The 17,116-nt window shown below is 35.3% G+C and overlaps 1 protein-coding gene across 2 annotated transcripts in view; it reads left to right on the top strand.

Moving 5' to 3' along the window:
- The first annotated feature begins 4,844 nt into the window (after positions 1-4,844).
- Positions 4,845-17,116, top strand: part of LOC144453316 (signal-induced proliferation-associated 1-like protein 2) — a 77,673-nt gene continuing 65,401 nt past the window's right edge. The window contains exon 1 of one of the 2 annotated variants that reach the window (XM_078144574.1): positions 4,845-5,069. The gene's annotated coding sequence lies outside the window, so the exon portion shown is untranslated. The remainder of the gene's footprint in view (positions 5,070-17,116) is intronic. The other variant, XM_078144575.1, reaches the window with a different exon arrangement.

Here is a 17,116-nt window from a genome sequence, read left to right as displayed (position 1 = left end):
CTACAATGTCCTTAGAAATCCCAATTTGTCGTGAAATAGACCCGGAACTACGCGCGTTACTTGAAAATCGTCATGATGACATCGCCGAAACCTTTAGCCCACCGCAATCGACATCCAATTCGCAGATTTCCCAAGATGAAAATACCACTACTACTAATATTATTGTCCAACGCGATTCAGCCGAAGCAGAAGGTAATTCCGAAGACGAAGACCACCAACTCGACCCAGAAGAAATAGCAAGATTATTTTCAGCAGACGAAGGGCCCCGGGATGATTTAGCCAAGAGCGCAGTAGAGTTAGCGATGAAAGACGGATGTGGATGTAAGAATGAGTGTTTTACCAGTTTGAGTGTCGACCGAATATGGGAATACCGTTTAAACGTGGCAGAGTTTCCAAGGGACCAGTTAGATGTACTTATATTATCAAAGTTAGAACAAAGTGAAGTCTTAGGTGATACTATTCGTGGAGGCAAGAGGGAGCGACAATACTTCAACTACACCTTTGTTGGACAATCTGTCTGTGAAAAAGCGTGGCGTTACATTCATAGTATGGGTGAGTATTTTTGTTTTCGTACTTTTATTAATTGTTGATTTTCCCTATGTCGACATGTCGTCGCTGCTTTTAAAAATCACTAATTACAGTTTTAAATCAAAGTCTGAAAGCCTGGTGGAGGGTCCATTGCCTGAAGTAGTAATAATAGATGTTCATACCTTAAACATCGATGTCAAATAAGGCCGAAACATAGAAGAGGGGGAAATGACGACGCTGGAGTCGATATTTATTTGTGTCAGTTGTAATGAACGCCCGGTCGGCGAGGTGACCTCGACTTTATTTTAGCGGTAATGGTATCAAACTGGGATCATGGTGGTACTTTCATGTTGGATGTTGTAAACTGAACGGTTTATGGACAGGGGAGGGACAATCATTATTGATGGCAGAAATGGGATGGTTACGTTTTTCAGAGAATACATTTGTAAAACTGTTCTTGGTAATCGAATGTAATCGATGAGTACAAAATATGCTATTGGTCAAATTGTGTAAATAACTTACTATTAGTACTACCCATACAGCGTCAACACGTACCTGAAACAATTTGTATCTACAGTCTGCTTACTGGAAGTGTGATTTGATTGTACTGAAACAATATGATGTAACGTTATAACTTATACAGTGCCATTCAAGCTATTGTTATTGTATTGGTAATTCACTACAAATTTATACAATTGTATAATTACTTATGTAGTTTGAGTCATTCACCTAGTCCTATCACTTGTATACAATTGCCATGATTTTGTCGATTTTGTCAAAATTGTTTTTTTGTTAAGGTCATTACAACTAGTCATTGATATTCGTTAAACCTCTGTATTAAACTTATTATTAATAATAGTAATAAGTATCAGTATTTTAAGATATATTGTGACATTAGTTACTCTTTTCTTCATTGCTATTAGGAGAAAAAAGATTTAAGAATATAAAGAGTCATTACAAGATGTATGGTGTTGTCCCAAGAAATCATGGTCTGAAAGGCAAGATACCAGTTAATGCATATTCATTTGAGGTAAGTCATTAGTTAGTATTGCTGAGTTTATCTATATATAACACTTGTTGCTAGGTAAAGCCATCCCATTTCTCATATTAAAGTATACTTTATAAGTTTTGTCATCATGTAAAAATAACCACCTCCCTTGGTTGTTTTGATGTGTCACTTTGTTCACGTTGAGAGGGAAATTTCAGTAAACCTGAAATTATATTTTATAACATGACATAACGTATATGTAAAGCTCAATCTGATATATATATATATCTCAAAAAATATAACTAATGTGTAAACATAGGGGTGCATAACATTTTTAGATTGTTGTTTTCCTCACAGGCAAAATATAACAATGTTTTGACTTTTCCCATACCTTTATGGAAAGAACACAAGGGGATGTGTATAAGCTGTTATTTGAAAATTACAGTATTTAGTTTCAAAGTATTGGTTTGGTAAAGCTGTAGGTAAAATCTAAGTGTCAAAACAATATATTTAAAAGCATTAACTTCAAAAGGTGACCATGTACTATATGCACCGTACCATTGGTGAGTGTGTCATTGTTTTTTTATCCTGTTCTTTAATTCTCACTCTGAAATACTAATATATTGTATTTATTCTTCTGAGTATTCCAGGTAATACAAGATGTAGTTCAGTTTTTAATCCGATATGGCGAAGAAAATGGTTTACCAATGCCGGCAGCACCACGTGGAAGGGATGGGAGGGCCCCTGTATACTTACCTTCAAGCGAGTCTAAGATGGATATGTACAACAAGTATGTTGAAGCGTGTAGAGACTGTGAACCTATTAGAGAATGTGTTGGTGAGACTTTATTCAGGAGCATTTGGCAATCATGTGTCCCCCAAATACAGAAGATGGAACCATGTACTGATGTATGCGCAAAGTGTGAACAATATAGAAATAGTATCAGGTTTGCTGTTACTGAAGATGATAAATTAGGAGCAAGTTTAGCATTTTCTGAGCATATATTGAAGGCCCAGAAAGAGAGAGAATTTTTGAATATTTGTATAAAACATGCACAAGATGAGTTAAGTGATAGAGAGGTTTTGTCACCTTTGATTTTGATTTTGCCCAGAGTTTTATGTTACCTCATCGGTCTAGACAGGTCAGTCAGCTTTATTTTTTGAATCCACTACGTGTTAATTGTTTTGGAATATGTAATGATGGTTTGAAATCACAGATGAATTATTTATTTGATGAGTGCCAAACAATAGGAATAGATAATAGAAAATGTCATGGAGCCAATAATGTAGTAAGTATGTTAGATGACTATTTTGATCACCATGGTTTAGGAGAAAGGGTTTGTCACTGTCATGCTGATAACTGTGGGGGTCAGAATAAGAATAAAACTGTTGTTCATTATTTCTGTTATCGCACTAGTATAGGTTTGCATGATGAAATTAATTACCATTTTCTAGAGCCAGGCCATACTAAGTGTATATGTGATGCATGTTTTGGAAAGATACGCCAACTTTATCGTAGAAGTGATGTAGATACAGTCAGTCAGTTGAGTAATGTAGTCAGTAAAAGTGCTAAGATTAATTGTGTTAAGTGTTATATGTGTCAGGGCAGGTGGGTTGAGTCTAGATAGACTGAGAGAGTTGCTAAAGCATATAGTTCCGTATGTAAGAGAGCCATACAGACAAGTATTCTGCCCCGAGGAGTAAAATATTATAGTCAAAAACAGTGTCAAAAAGGAAGTATAACTTGAGTACCATATGATTTATCAGTACAGTATTGGAAGCAAGGGACAAGAAAATTATGTCAGTATGTCTTTCTTACATTACAATTTGCATAAGGTATGTTCTCAAAGTGTCACATTTCATTTAAAAAAAACTAGTTTCAATCCAAAGATCACATTTGATATAATTTGTAGACAGATGGTCCAATGCAAGACATATTCACATATATTGTTATATCAGGTCATTATAGTATAAGGTACATGTGGTTCTCCTATTCAGAAATGAAGTATACTCTGTATTACAGTCATAGCATTTATAAACATTCAATATATATTGTCACTTTAAATCCATATAGCCATTTAGTTCATTTACAATTGAAAAGTGAGGAACGATATTAGTAGGATATCTAATTTTGACGTTCAATATTTATACGACAGGGTTACTTTTATTATCGTCATTTAACCTTTCCCCCTCAACCTATTCTCATATGTTGACTGCAATACACAAATATATAGCCATGAGATAAATTTCCCATTTCAATTGTAGATTTATTTTGTTTGAGACAGTTCATGAAATTTAAAATTCCTTGTACATATGAATTTTTTTTAAAACTTATGATACAATGTACATGTACACACGAAAGTAATGTTTAGAATGTATTAATAAGGTTTCCTTTACATGTTTGAACTCAGGTGCAATGTATATGGTTACCATGGCAACAATTTAATTGCCATGGCGACATAGGAGTGTTGTGATTTATTTCAAGTGTATATATTGTGCAGTTTTCGTTAGTAATTATTCAATAAACTAATTTGTTGGTATTCCTATGTGTGCTGGTGAATCCTTTCCCCCCCCATAAAGTAATGGAATGACCCAAAGACAAAAACAATAATTATCAGCCCACATATTTCTCATTATAAATAAAATAATCCATAAGAATGATTTCAACTTGTAGTATTATCATCAGTTGCCACTCCTATACATTCACTATACAGTGCTTACACAAGGCAATAGCAAAAGCTTTTGTCAAAATACAAAGGTCAGAGGTCACATCTTTGGATGGGCCAAAATGGTAGTTTTAGGCCGTTTTCAGCAGAATCCTTTCAAACACTGAAAATTAGCCATATAAACTATCTAAAAATGCAAAAAAGTCAAAATCGAAAATTTTCGACATAAGGGCCCTTTCTGCCTGCGACGGCCCACATGTCAGTTTGCCATGGTGTAATTACTGTATCATTGGAAATAGTCACAGAATTGTTCGCGACTGTAGCCTGAAAGTCAAGGTTGTAATAATGATGTATCACATCGGCATTTTCATAGTTGTATGAATATAGCGACGTATTGTGGATTTTGATTGGACATGTGCCAATTGCGGTTAAGAAAATACTACCCAACCTCTATATCTGTACCTGTGTCATCAAAGTCACTACGTCACAGCAGGTATTGTCAGAGGGGTGTGTGTGGTGGGTGTGTCACGTCACACTCTTGTCCGAATAAGGAAGCGTACCGAGCAGCTACACTGATACATCTTAAATTCATTTCCTTCGTTTATAGATTGGTCCAATGTGATATTAAAATTTGCGCCAGTGTTCTATCTCATCATTTCTATTCAAATGTCCAAAATATCAGAAAACTTGAAGTTCGCTTTTGAACAGCGCCAACAGACAACAAATCCTGGCGAGGAATACCAGAAGTGCTTCCTGACGTATAGATCACGTGACCCATATACTCCAGTGTTGTTATTGCTTGCTGGCTTGAGCCACCTTGGCGGACATTTTTTATTTTTTAGTGTGTAAAAACTCGCAAAAGACTGAAGTGGAACTGCGTAATTTAAGGTAAGTCTGCTAAAGTTGTACATGTTATTGCGTGAGTCATTAGGAATACCCATTTAAAGCGCGAATGTCCAGAACTTATCGTTTATATAGTTACGTTCTCGTTGGTGACCCCCCAAAGTTTAACTCATCTATCTCTGTGTTGGAGTCCCCGCGGTTGTCGAATCGAATATAAACTCTCTCCGTTTAATTTCAAGAAAATTCGTACAAAGGTTTTACGCTAGTCTCATAGTATTATAAACGAATCAGTGTGTAACGTATCACGAAAGAGTGGGTGTCAAGCGTTGTTGAATGTATATATGGACTTCTCCGATGGTGTAACATTAGAATATGTCATGTCAGTCGACGTTAGAAACTATTTCGGTGCAGGTACAAGTACACAATAAATCAAACGATTTATTGAAGAGCCAAATATCACGAAATAGGTGTACAGCTTAGAAGTCACGTAAGATGGGCGTGGAGTGACACAAAATTGACAATTAGGGGATGAGTGTACTCCATATCCGTAAAATTGTTGGTGCTTCCGTTGTACCGGTGTGCGGTGCCGATCCCATGATTTGAAGAGAAATCGTTATCTTGATTTCACCATCGAATGTCTGGCTGATTTCAACGAGTTTTATGAAAGAAGCCATACTCATGAAACGACTGTTTGATTACAAATTATCGAACTTCAGATTCAGAAATATAGCGTGTTCAATGGCATGTATCAATGGAATTGTTAGTGAACCACAGACAGTTACGATGTGTGTATGTCGACCTATCTGTCCTTCGGCTTTTGTCCGTCGTCTTTGCTGTATATTGTTCCGACCTTTGTGCTCGTAAACCGTGAAATACATAGCATTTATTAGCTGTATATATATTACCGTGTGGTCAAATTTTTTGAGTGTCTGTACTTTATATCGGACCATATTTTACAAACGCATCAACGACTTGGTGTCAACACTATTGGCAACGTGTGGATTAATCTGATAATCGATTCCTTGGGGTATTATACCACTGCAGTGAATGTGACAGCTGACTTATTCGAGTAACTGAAAGTGTTCTTTGCATAATGTCAACAGCATCGTTAGATATTAGAATCTAAACACCAGAAAATATGTTCATAGAACAGCAAATCTGTCGACAGCATGTGCACTTTGCTGTGACTCACTTGCAAAGGAAACATGTACAATTGCATAAAGGAGGGAGGATTCCCTGTATTTCATACAGTTTCCTGAGAATGGACTACATAGTGATTCTCTGTTGACAGGACACAAAGAATACAATACATGATCACACCTCAAACTGCACATGTAGTTTTGTAATCCAGTATTATGTCACAGTGGCATCACAGGAGAAGCATTTCCCTGGAAAACATTCCTATAGTGACCTAATCCAAACATAAATTCTTCAAGTACCTATGTACACACCTATTGACTTCACTAGTTGCACAGATAATGAGTTAATAGCATGACCCTGAGTGTTTATTTAGGTTGACAGCATTTATGCAGGTTCCCAGCAAGTCTGGTGGGGTTTGTACCAATACCAGTACCCTAGTCTAGATGAACTACATTGGCTTCTTCATATAGCAAACACCTGTTGACAAAATAATCAGCAAATCAACCCAGATATGAGGTACTATATGATTGCAAGTGACCCCAGTTTTGAATGAACTATATGCAAATTGCACATAGTAAAGCATCTTGGGGTTTACATAATTGCTATGCTTTCATTGCAACAGTTAGCATAACATGTAAATAGTGCTGTGGTGTTTGGGCCTGATGTCAGCCATTTTTTCTCTTTCCTTCCTTTTTTTTTATCTCTCGCAAAACAGGTATACTACACCTGCTATTGAATCACTCTTTAGTTGTAGCTCATCTGTGTAAGACAAAAAAAAGAGAACTATTTGCTGTAAATAATTGGATATTTTTTTAAGATAAGATTTACATTTCTCAACACCCCAAAGTGTGGTGGCGTGGATTTTATGCTGACGAAATTATATATTCATAATTTGAGGACTAATTTGAGGGCTATAGTTTGATGTTTTGATGTGAAAGTTTGTAACAAGTTACATAGGCGTGTGCTGCTTGCATATGTTGCATGCACATGTAGTCAGCTGTCCTATTCAGTTGGGTACAATAGTCCAGACCGATGACCTTGTTGCATTTGTATTATTTCTGCATGCCTGATATATTGGCAGAATTGGAACTGACTTTCACCTTGTTGACTTAATGCATGACTGACTTGGATTGTTGTTGCTTGTACTCAGGGGAAAGTTGCACAATAATCTTTACACTCTGCCACCTTACTGTTAATACACCCAAAAGGCATAGCAATAAAAGCCAGCCATTTGCAAGGACAGTTGAAATTTGATAACCACAATGCATGAAATGATCATCACTTAAATCAGACGATTTAGCTAAGCATCATAAAAACAGTAATTTTCTTTGTTATTTTCATACCAATTTTTGGGCTAGGTGGGTTAAAATTTGGATAATTCTAAAAGTAATCTGTGACTCATGTGAGGAAAGATAATGGAAATTGCTCATCCGAGACTATAAATTGTATCACTCAGTTAGTTGGGACCTTGGCATCTGACCAAAATTTTTGTAGTGGGGTCATTTTAGTATTACTATTAAGTGGAGTAATACATGTAGATGGCTTGGTCACTGTGGTTGCCTGTGGTGAAAACACACAAAAGATAACACTAACACTTAGTAATTTTAACAATGGGTGTTAATCTGGGTGATTTCAATTCACCAGATGTTGTTGGTGAGATAGGATAGACTTTTCTGTTGACTTTGAAACTGTTGTTGATAGATTTGACTTCCTTCCTAACTTCCTCCACAATCAAGGCTTTTTGTCTTCCATGATGTGATACTAAACATGAGGTACTAGTGTTGACTCAACAGCTGCAAAAACTTGGTCAGATTTCAGACTCAACTTCCTCCCTGTTATGAAATAGAATATGAATATTATGAAGTTGAAATTTTAGGGTGTTAGTCGGTATGAGTGTCTGTCGTTAAAATCACTTATAATCAGATAAAGTCATACATCATTATGGCTTTGAAATTTGTACTGTCAAAAGTCATTTTTTCTTTTATGCTTTCTTCAAATTTACCTATTTTTAGACACCTCACTGTCTCTCACTATGAATTATATTTGACATGCAGACAGTAATTTGTATACATGCATTGCTTGGAGTGTAGAGGTCTCAGGTGTGCAAGAACTCTATACCTTGCCACCAAATCATAAAAAAACTTCACACCTTGAAGATCACAGCTTGCACATCTCTAAGATTCATAGCAACTAGCATATATCATTAAATGTATATACAAATGTGTCCATTGTGTATTCTGTTGTAGATTATTATATATACACTAACTTATAAGCATGTCTCTCTAGATTAGTTTGGACATTTTGAAGTGACTGACAGTACAAAATGTAGCTTTGCATGTTCCAAAGCAGTTCTCCTTCTTTTTATGGGAATAGTTGTCTGAAACATGTATGTGAAAGTGAAAACAATATCAGTTTAGAAAACTAAACATAACTTTCGATTCATGCCTAAGTCTCAGAGAACTTTGTCTGAGCATGATATTGTCTATGGTCTGAGTGATCATGCTGTTCTGTATTAGCATCTAGTGTAGAGATATCCTGACATGCATGCCACACTGCCCTGTACAGATATCCATTCCATACTTTCCTACATTCTATATGGCATAAACTAATCAGTTATAATGCATTACATTCTATTACTGTCAATATCAATAGATATAAGATTTTAGAACCACTGTAGGGTAACACAGCTTAGATCTGTGCTATTCTCATGTGTACTACCCCATTATTGTAACAGATAGTCTGGGTAAGAGATAACGTGATGTGCCTGAGGGCAGCACGGATTCCTGTATACTAATTAGAACTAGGGACAGGGTATGGACTTTTATTGGAGTGTCATCACGTCTCTGAAACTTGTAGTGCTATTGTAGCACTGTAAATGTATGAGACAGAGATGCTGAATGGAAGTTTTGGAGTTGATATACTGTTTTTTTAACCCTGCAGTGAAAGTTGTTGGGTACATCTACCATTTAGTACTATAACCTAAAGCATGATAAAATGGAATTGGACTTGATAGAGATAGTTTTAACCCTGTAGCATAAATCTACCAATTTATTTTCATAATAATGGTTCCATATTACTGTACTCACAACTGTACATTGTTGATACTCCAACTAGTGCAATTGTTTATTGTTTTTGTTTTTTTTCAATAATATATATGATATATGCTTTATATAGTGTAGTAATACTAGTAATAGTATTAGAAAACCCAGTAATATTTACAGGTATACAATAATATGTGAAATACTAATAGGTTTGTGGTCAGATTGTACAATACATGTACATGTACATGACAGGATGTTAACAAGTTCTAAGAAGATATTAAGACTCAACAACTTCCTCTGATTTTGGAATTACCAAACTTTTAATTCATTTTCATTTTCAATTTCGAAACTGCCACATAAAACAAAAATACACTATAATAAAATTGAGTTGACACATTTGAAGGACTTTTTGACAGGAAGTCTTACAGCTGTTTGATTCCTGGGTTTTATCTTCTTAATAACACAAGTGCTAGTCTTCCTGTCTGGCACTTTTATCAGCTGCCAACAGTTGGCTAGAGTTAGAGAAGATTTAACATATCCCAAAGTCTATTTTTTCCATGCCCTCAGAGCTGCTGGAATATAGTACTAGAATTTCAGATTTTTTTTTAACCTGACCAGTTGCACCCTTGCTCCCATGCAGTAAGCACACTATTACTAGTACTATACTATAGTAATAATAAAGATATATGGTATCATAAAGAGTTAGAACAAAACATTTTTTTGTATGCATGTATGTATGTATGTATGTATGTATGTATGTATGTATGTATGTATGTATGTATGTATACTTGGACATTTTATTTAGTTTACAGTCGCAGTTACTTAAATTTGATAATCATTCTCTTTTTAAGTACATTTTTTCATTTGTAGATGATACTCTAGCAAGTGTCACAACTAGATATCTCAGTGATATACTTAATATTTTCAAGACATTGTAAACATCAGTGTTTCTCTTGGTATATTTCCATGCCAATGTCACTTCTTGTGCACACGGCTTAATAAATAAATAAATATGCATGCATGTATTTATTTATTTGTGTGTGTGTGTGTGTGTGTGTGTGTGTGTGTGTGTGTGTGTGTGTGTGTGTGTGTGTATGTATGTATACTGTATCATGTATGTGTGTATGTACATGTATGTATGTATGTATGTATGTATGTATGTATGTATGTATAAGTATGTATCATTTGAGTTTTTCATTGCTGTGTGATCAGTTGACCTGTTCCAATGAATAGAGTGCAATTTTTTCTTTACTTTGCCTTCATCACCTACTTGAATGTCCATAAATTTAGAAACTATAATTTATTGTTCTATAGCATATTCTTTATCATAACATAGTATCTGAATTGAACAGTGTAGTTGTACATGTAGGTGGTAACATCACGGCAAGTACTAGAAAATTTCATTTCATAGTATATTGAACAAGGCTAGGTTTATTTCAGTTTCAACAAGAGAAGGGGTCAGTAGTCTCTTCATAAGAGAGATCATTGTACACATCAAGAATAATGAGGAAAATGAAGATTTTTGAGTGGCCTGAAACCTGATAGATTTGCTGTGGGACTGTTGGTATAGCAGAGCCGATTAGGTTTGGCAGTTACAGGCTCTATAAGTCACTACTGCCAGTTGCAATGTACTGTAGTAGTAGTACTTGTATTTGATTTGTATGCAGGTACCTGTAGATTGTATAGCTATAGGCAGTAAAAGTGATTATAAAGTTACTATTGAACTACGTGCATATCATTTCAAGTTCACGTCTAGTGCTTTTCATGGCATCCAATCTCAAGATCACTCTTGATCATGGTAAAGAGATGATTTTATACCACAGTTGAGTACAGGTAGCATATAGACTATGTAGTATGTGCTTTCAATATTCACCGGAGAAGATTGTCTCTGGTGGCATATGATACATATCTATCCCATCAGTAAATGCATACATACATACATACATACATGTACATACATACATGGTGTATGTACTGTGCTGTGTGCATATTGTATCATGTATATGATGTATACATTAATATCCGATTTTCATGACCATCGTAATTGTTAAAGGCCCATGTTTGATTAGGATTAAAATTTAAGTGTGAAAAACAGTCCTCTTGCAGAGCTATTTATCATGAGCAATAAAATAATGCTATCTGATCTGTATGGCTCTACTGTGATAGACAGCACTATACAAGAACATGGAATTCAAATATTGGGCTTTACATGTAATTAAATTGTTCATATTGAGGGAGCCCATTTGGTTTTAGGAGAACTATAATATAGGTGGTCATCAGTATAAAACAAACATTCAATTACTAGTGAATTGCATTTATTAATGACTCCTATTCCTAGCCATTGATGTTTACATCTGATGTACATGTACATGTAGCTATAAGTGTACATGTACACCAGCCCACAGGAATTGTGTGGGCTTGTTGGTTGTAACCACAATGTGAGGCTTTACACACTCTGAATATGGTATATATTAGTATTAGACATGGTAAGGATTGTCACTCCCTGTACGCCTGTATTTGGGTCAAATGGGCAAAATATGTGCAATGTAAACTTGTCTGAGAAACACTTTTCTGATTGAGAAGACATTGTGGTATATAAAATGATGACAAAGTTGAAGATCAACAGATTGTATCTAAGCCTGGCTTTGTAATATTTGTTAATTTTTATTAGTCAATGATGAATTGATTTACAGAATTTGATAATATCCTGGTCTGTACTTACTATGTCAATGGAATCAGTCTTTCTACTACTCAATGGTCAAAATTTACATGATCCTCTGATGTGATTGTGACATAAGATTTTGTTCATGTAGGAAATACACATGTGGATTAAAATTAAAATGATGGTTTTTATAAGCTATATTTGTGGGTGGAGAGGAATGGTAGTCTAGTTACTATACACGCTATGATCATTTCCACCTTGTAGTAAAATGGATTTCTCTAGCACAGCATTCCCTTCTTTACCACAGTGCTGTTATTGGAGCATTGATATAAACGTAATGACATTATCGCATCCTCACTTGACTTACTTTCAAACTGGAGGTTGAGTTTGTAGTAAACTGAAGAAAGTAATCAATTGCAACCACCTGTCAGTGTGTGATAGATTATACTGCCATGCACTGTTCACATTTTATTTAATTTTTTGGTAGAATTTGTCCATTTGACTACGTGGAGAGAGAGAGAGTGATCGTCGAAAGTGACTACATGTATAGTAACTAGACTAGAAGGATGGTTGCAGAGCAGTTTCAGTGAATATTTGTGTGGGAATGTGCATTTTGGTATATGTTTAAGTTTTAGCCAAAATTGGAGACAGGAAAAATTGTATTTTCATTGCTGTATAAGATTCTGTTTAGTCCAATTGTCATGATAGTTCCTGGCTGGTGTAATTCAATTTATAGTTTCATATACAAATATACTGCTACATGTATATTTTCCCATCCTCTTTTGTGTAGTGTTGTTATTTTGTATTTGTGAAATTATAATGACTTTTGTATTGGGATGCAGAGGGAAATAGACCTAAGAATATTGATTATATGTGATATCATTATCCAGATGTATAATTATTATCATATTATTTTTGCTTGTTTTCAATTCATTTCATATCTTTACTTTCAATTCATACTACAGTACAAAGGCTATTAATTAAGGCCCTCAACAGTTGTCAAGCAGACCTACATGTGATGATGTACATGTATAGAAAAAGTTGGCCCAGAACAAAAGAATAATCCTATGTATTCTCATGGGTCCTCTGATAACACATCTCCCCTTATACCTCCATGGATAACATAACACTAATATGAGAAAACCTGGGATTGAAACCCTGGCCTTTAAGACAGTCAGATTTAAGAAATGTTACACAAATAAGGACTATACTCCAGGCATGTGTACTGACCCCAAAAACACAGGTCGGTGCCCTCGGGTAAATACAAGAGTCTAACAAGGATTGTTTTGCCACAGGGGGGTATATGAAGCAGTCTGGAGTAATGATTAAAGGTGACGTGACAATCGTACGTGACAGTTAGATGTACATGTACGTCATTGTTCCATAGCAGGTGTCAGGGCAGTAAAGGTGTGTTCATATCTAAAGAGCAGTCACTCACCTGATATATTGATGTGTATTGTGGTTACAGGCTTAGTCTATCAGCATTCCAGACATTCCTGATGACTATTTTTAACAAGTATTATGTAGTCCAGGTTCTGGATGTACAGTGCTTGAATGCCCTCTAACAGGTTTAGTATGCAAGACAAAGAGTAGCTACATGTATTGATAAAGTGTATGCTTAATTGTCAAATTAATCCACTTCCTCTCATTTATGCAGGGTGTCCAGTTGTATTAGGAGATAGCAGTTTGACTGGCTAGTTTTATTAGGAGATATAGCAGTTTGACTGACTAGTTGTATTAGGAGATACAGCAGTTTGACTGACTAGTTGTATTAGGAGATAGCAGTTTGACTGGTTAAATGTATGAGGAGATAGCAGTTTGACTGGCTAGTTGTATTAGGAGATACAGCAGTTTGACTGACTTGTTGTATTAGGAGATACAGCAGTTTGACTGGCTAGTTTTATTTGCAGATAGCAGTTTGACTGGCTAGTTTTATTAGGAGATAGCAGTTTGACTGGTTAAATGTATGAGGAGATAGCAGTTTGACTGACTAGTTGTATTTAGGAGATAGCAGTTTGACTGACTAGTTGTATTTAGGAGATAGCAGTTTGACTGGCTGAAACTTCAGAAATTCTCTAATGATGGTTGTGAAAGGTTTGTCAATGATTGTTACATTGTACATCAAATCAAAATTGCTTACATTGTAATCTGGGTGATTGTGGAGTTCATACTGATTTTCAGATGTCATGAATTTATAAATATGTTCACTACTTTATGCTGATAACACTTTACAATGAGAACCAACAGCAGAAGTCTAGATTTCAAGTTAATATACAAACATGTATGTAATAACTGTTGTTTTGACAACAAACACTGCAACTGACAAATGCAAGACCAAAAGAAATGGTGTCGCTTCATATAATCCTAACATATTTTGGAATATTAAATATGATAAAAAAGCGTGCAATAATATGTAAAGCTATAGTAATCTTTATGGCCTTGATATGGGTTTTGTAGACCTGAAAAGGCCCGACTTTAGGAGGGCTGTAAGCCATACTACTGAGGTCCACAAAACCAATATCTGGGCAGGAAAGGTTTTATCATTTGAATCACTTAATCACATAAATTGGCAGTGAAATGCTATTTTATTCGCAAAAAGGTGAAGTAGTGAAAACATTAACAAAGTTAAATCACTGAGCAAACGAACACAGATAATCACGCCACTTGCCATATACATGTAAGTGTGCCTGGGTGTGATCATAGACCCTTGATGGAGGGTGTATGGTGTGATACAGGAAATTATTGCCCAAGGTAGTTGCAAGTTAGTCTAATCCCTGTCAGTATTGTTACAATTTAGTTACTTAGTTAGCGACCATGTTGGCATCCAGACTAATTGCAAGTGCTTGCATTGGAATCAACACTGGGTATTATAATGATATGATAATAATAATTTGTGTGTATTATTTATTTCCAATAGTTCCAACATAATAATAACCCTTATTGGCCCAAATAGATTCTGAAATTTTTGAATGGTCATAAGTGATCAGTGCCCAAATGTCCATGGCTCAGTTTGGTAGTCACTTGCAAGTCTTGAGACTCAAAAGTGTTATTAAAAGAGTATACATGCACATTGTATAGAAGACAACAAAAACATGCAGTCACACAAACTGTGATGCACATTCAGTCACACACACACACACACACACACACACACACACACACACACACACACACACACACACTCACTCACTCAGTCAGTCACACACACACATACACACACACACACACACACACACACACACACACACACAATCATAGTCAGTGACAGTCACTACATGCCTGCCTACGTGTACATTGTACATGCATACATATTTTGAAAATATTGATACAATAACAAAATAAACTATTTTTGTGCCTTATCGTTCTTTATATGTTGAAAGAGAAACATACATTTGTATCACCAGTTCCCATCTGCTACTGTAACTTGTACGTCTACTATAAATACTTTTGTAAATTGGTTGTTATTTTTCTCAGATTGACTGCTTGATATATATTCAGTCATTCAAATATTGACAGATAAATTAGCATTACTGTAATCTATCACAGTTGTTTTGGCAATACTTTGAAAGTACAGAAGCATGACAGTCCTGCCACACACAGATTCCAATCATACCTGTTGACTAATAAACCTTGAATTTTATAACACAAGTCAATGTATATATAGCCTGTGGGAATCCATAAAAATACAAAGAGATTACATTGTTACTTTCACCAAAACGAATTCTTTCTCAGTTATGATTATTGTACAATAGACTAGCACACAGCTGTATGAACATGGACTTTAGATGCATTTAACTCTGTTGGTTCAAACAAATTTTTTGTTCATTTCTGTTTCACTTGTATGTGTACACTACTTTGTATGTCCTCAGGACTATTTGGATCAGAAGTATGGTCCCTAGTTTCAAGCCAGTTTGTGTCACAAATGTACACGTATGTCTGTGCAACTATTATGGACAAAGACTCAAAGTCAAATCCAATAATACATGTTCATGTATTTGAACTTTACATGTATTACTTACTGTATGTTGAAGTATGCCATACATGTATACTTACTCCATGCTACAAGCACTTCTCCAGTAGAGGTGTTCAATAATTATTTCCAATGTTTAAAAAAAACTAGTCTGAATTCTAAGTGCAAGACGACCTATACATGACTCCCCAGTCCTGTCTCTCCACTATTGTTCTATTTTTGCCTCCATCCATGGGGTTTTACTGGTGTGACCTCCAGGCTAGGTTTATACAATTAACAACCATTGCTACATTTCATTCATTCCATCTACTTACAATTGTATTGTGTATAGGAATGGAATGCAAAACATCTCCATTTGAAAGACAACAACAACTCATTGAATCATGTCAGTAGCTTTCTATTTCACTTCCATTGAAGTATGTAGAAAACATAGCAAAGCTAATTTGGCACTTGTGGGTTCCTATCTTGTAATGTAAACCCTGGATGCAGTACACAAATGGGAAAGAATGAAGGCCACATTTAAGCTAATTAGCAATGACATGTCAAATTTTTAATGAGTGCATGCAATGCTGTGTGTGCAGATCATTTGGTTTGATTAATGAATTGTTTTCAAAGCATTGTGATGGAGACAGGTATGCACAGATTTAATGTACATCATGATGTACATTTACATGTACATGTACTATTTAGACACATACATACACACGATACATACATACATACATACATACACACGATACATACATACATTGTACATACATACATACATACATACATACATACATACATACATACATACATACATACATACATACATACATACATACATACATACATACATACATACATACATACATTACATACATACATACATACAGACAGACAGACAGACAGACAGACAGACAGACATCATGATCTGCTACAAAATGTAACTTACATACATGTACATAGTGATACACACTCACCCCCACCCCTGGACTCACCCTGGTCCCACATATGATTACTTAAGTTCAAACATACAAGTATACATTTGTACACATGTAGTATACTGTATATACATTCATAATTTTATTTGTGGAAATGAGAAACAAAGTATAATTTTGTATTAAATGTCTGGACTCCCACCCCTAGCTAAAGTACCATGTACATTGTACTATATAATAATAGATTGCAAGAATTCACTGTACAACTACAAGTACACATTTCACATACTTGAGACAGACTGTACACATACATGCATGTGGAAATGGTAGAGTGCCCTCTACAACAGGAAATGATG

The sequence above is a fragment of the Glandiceps talaboti genome, chromosome 2 (genome assembly GCF_964340395.1).
Source record: "Glandiceps talaboti chromosome 2, keGlaTala1.1, whole genome shotgun sequence".
In the NCBI taxonomy this organism is placed as follows: Eukaryota; Metazoa; Hemichordata; class Enteropneusta; family Spengelidae; genus Glandiceps; species Glandiceps talaboti.
This window is presented reverse-complemented; position numbering and strand designations above follow the sequence as displayed.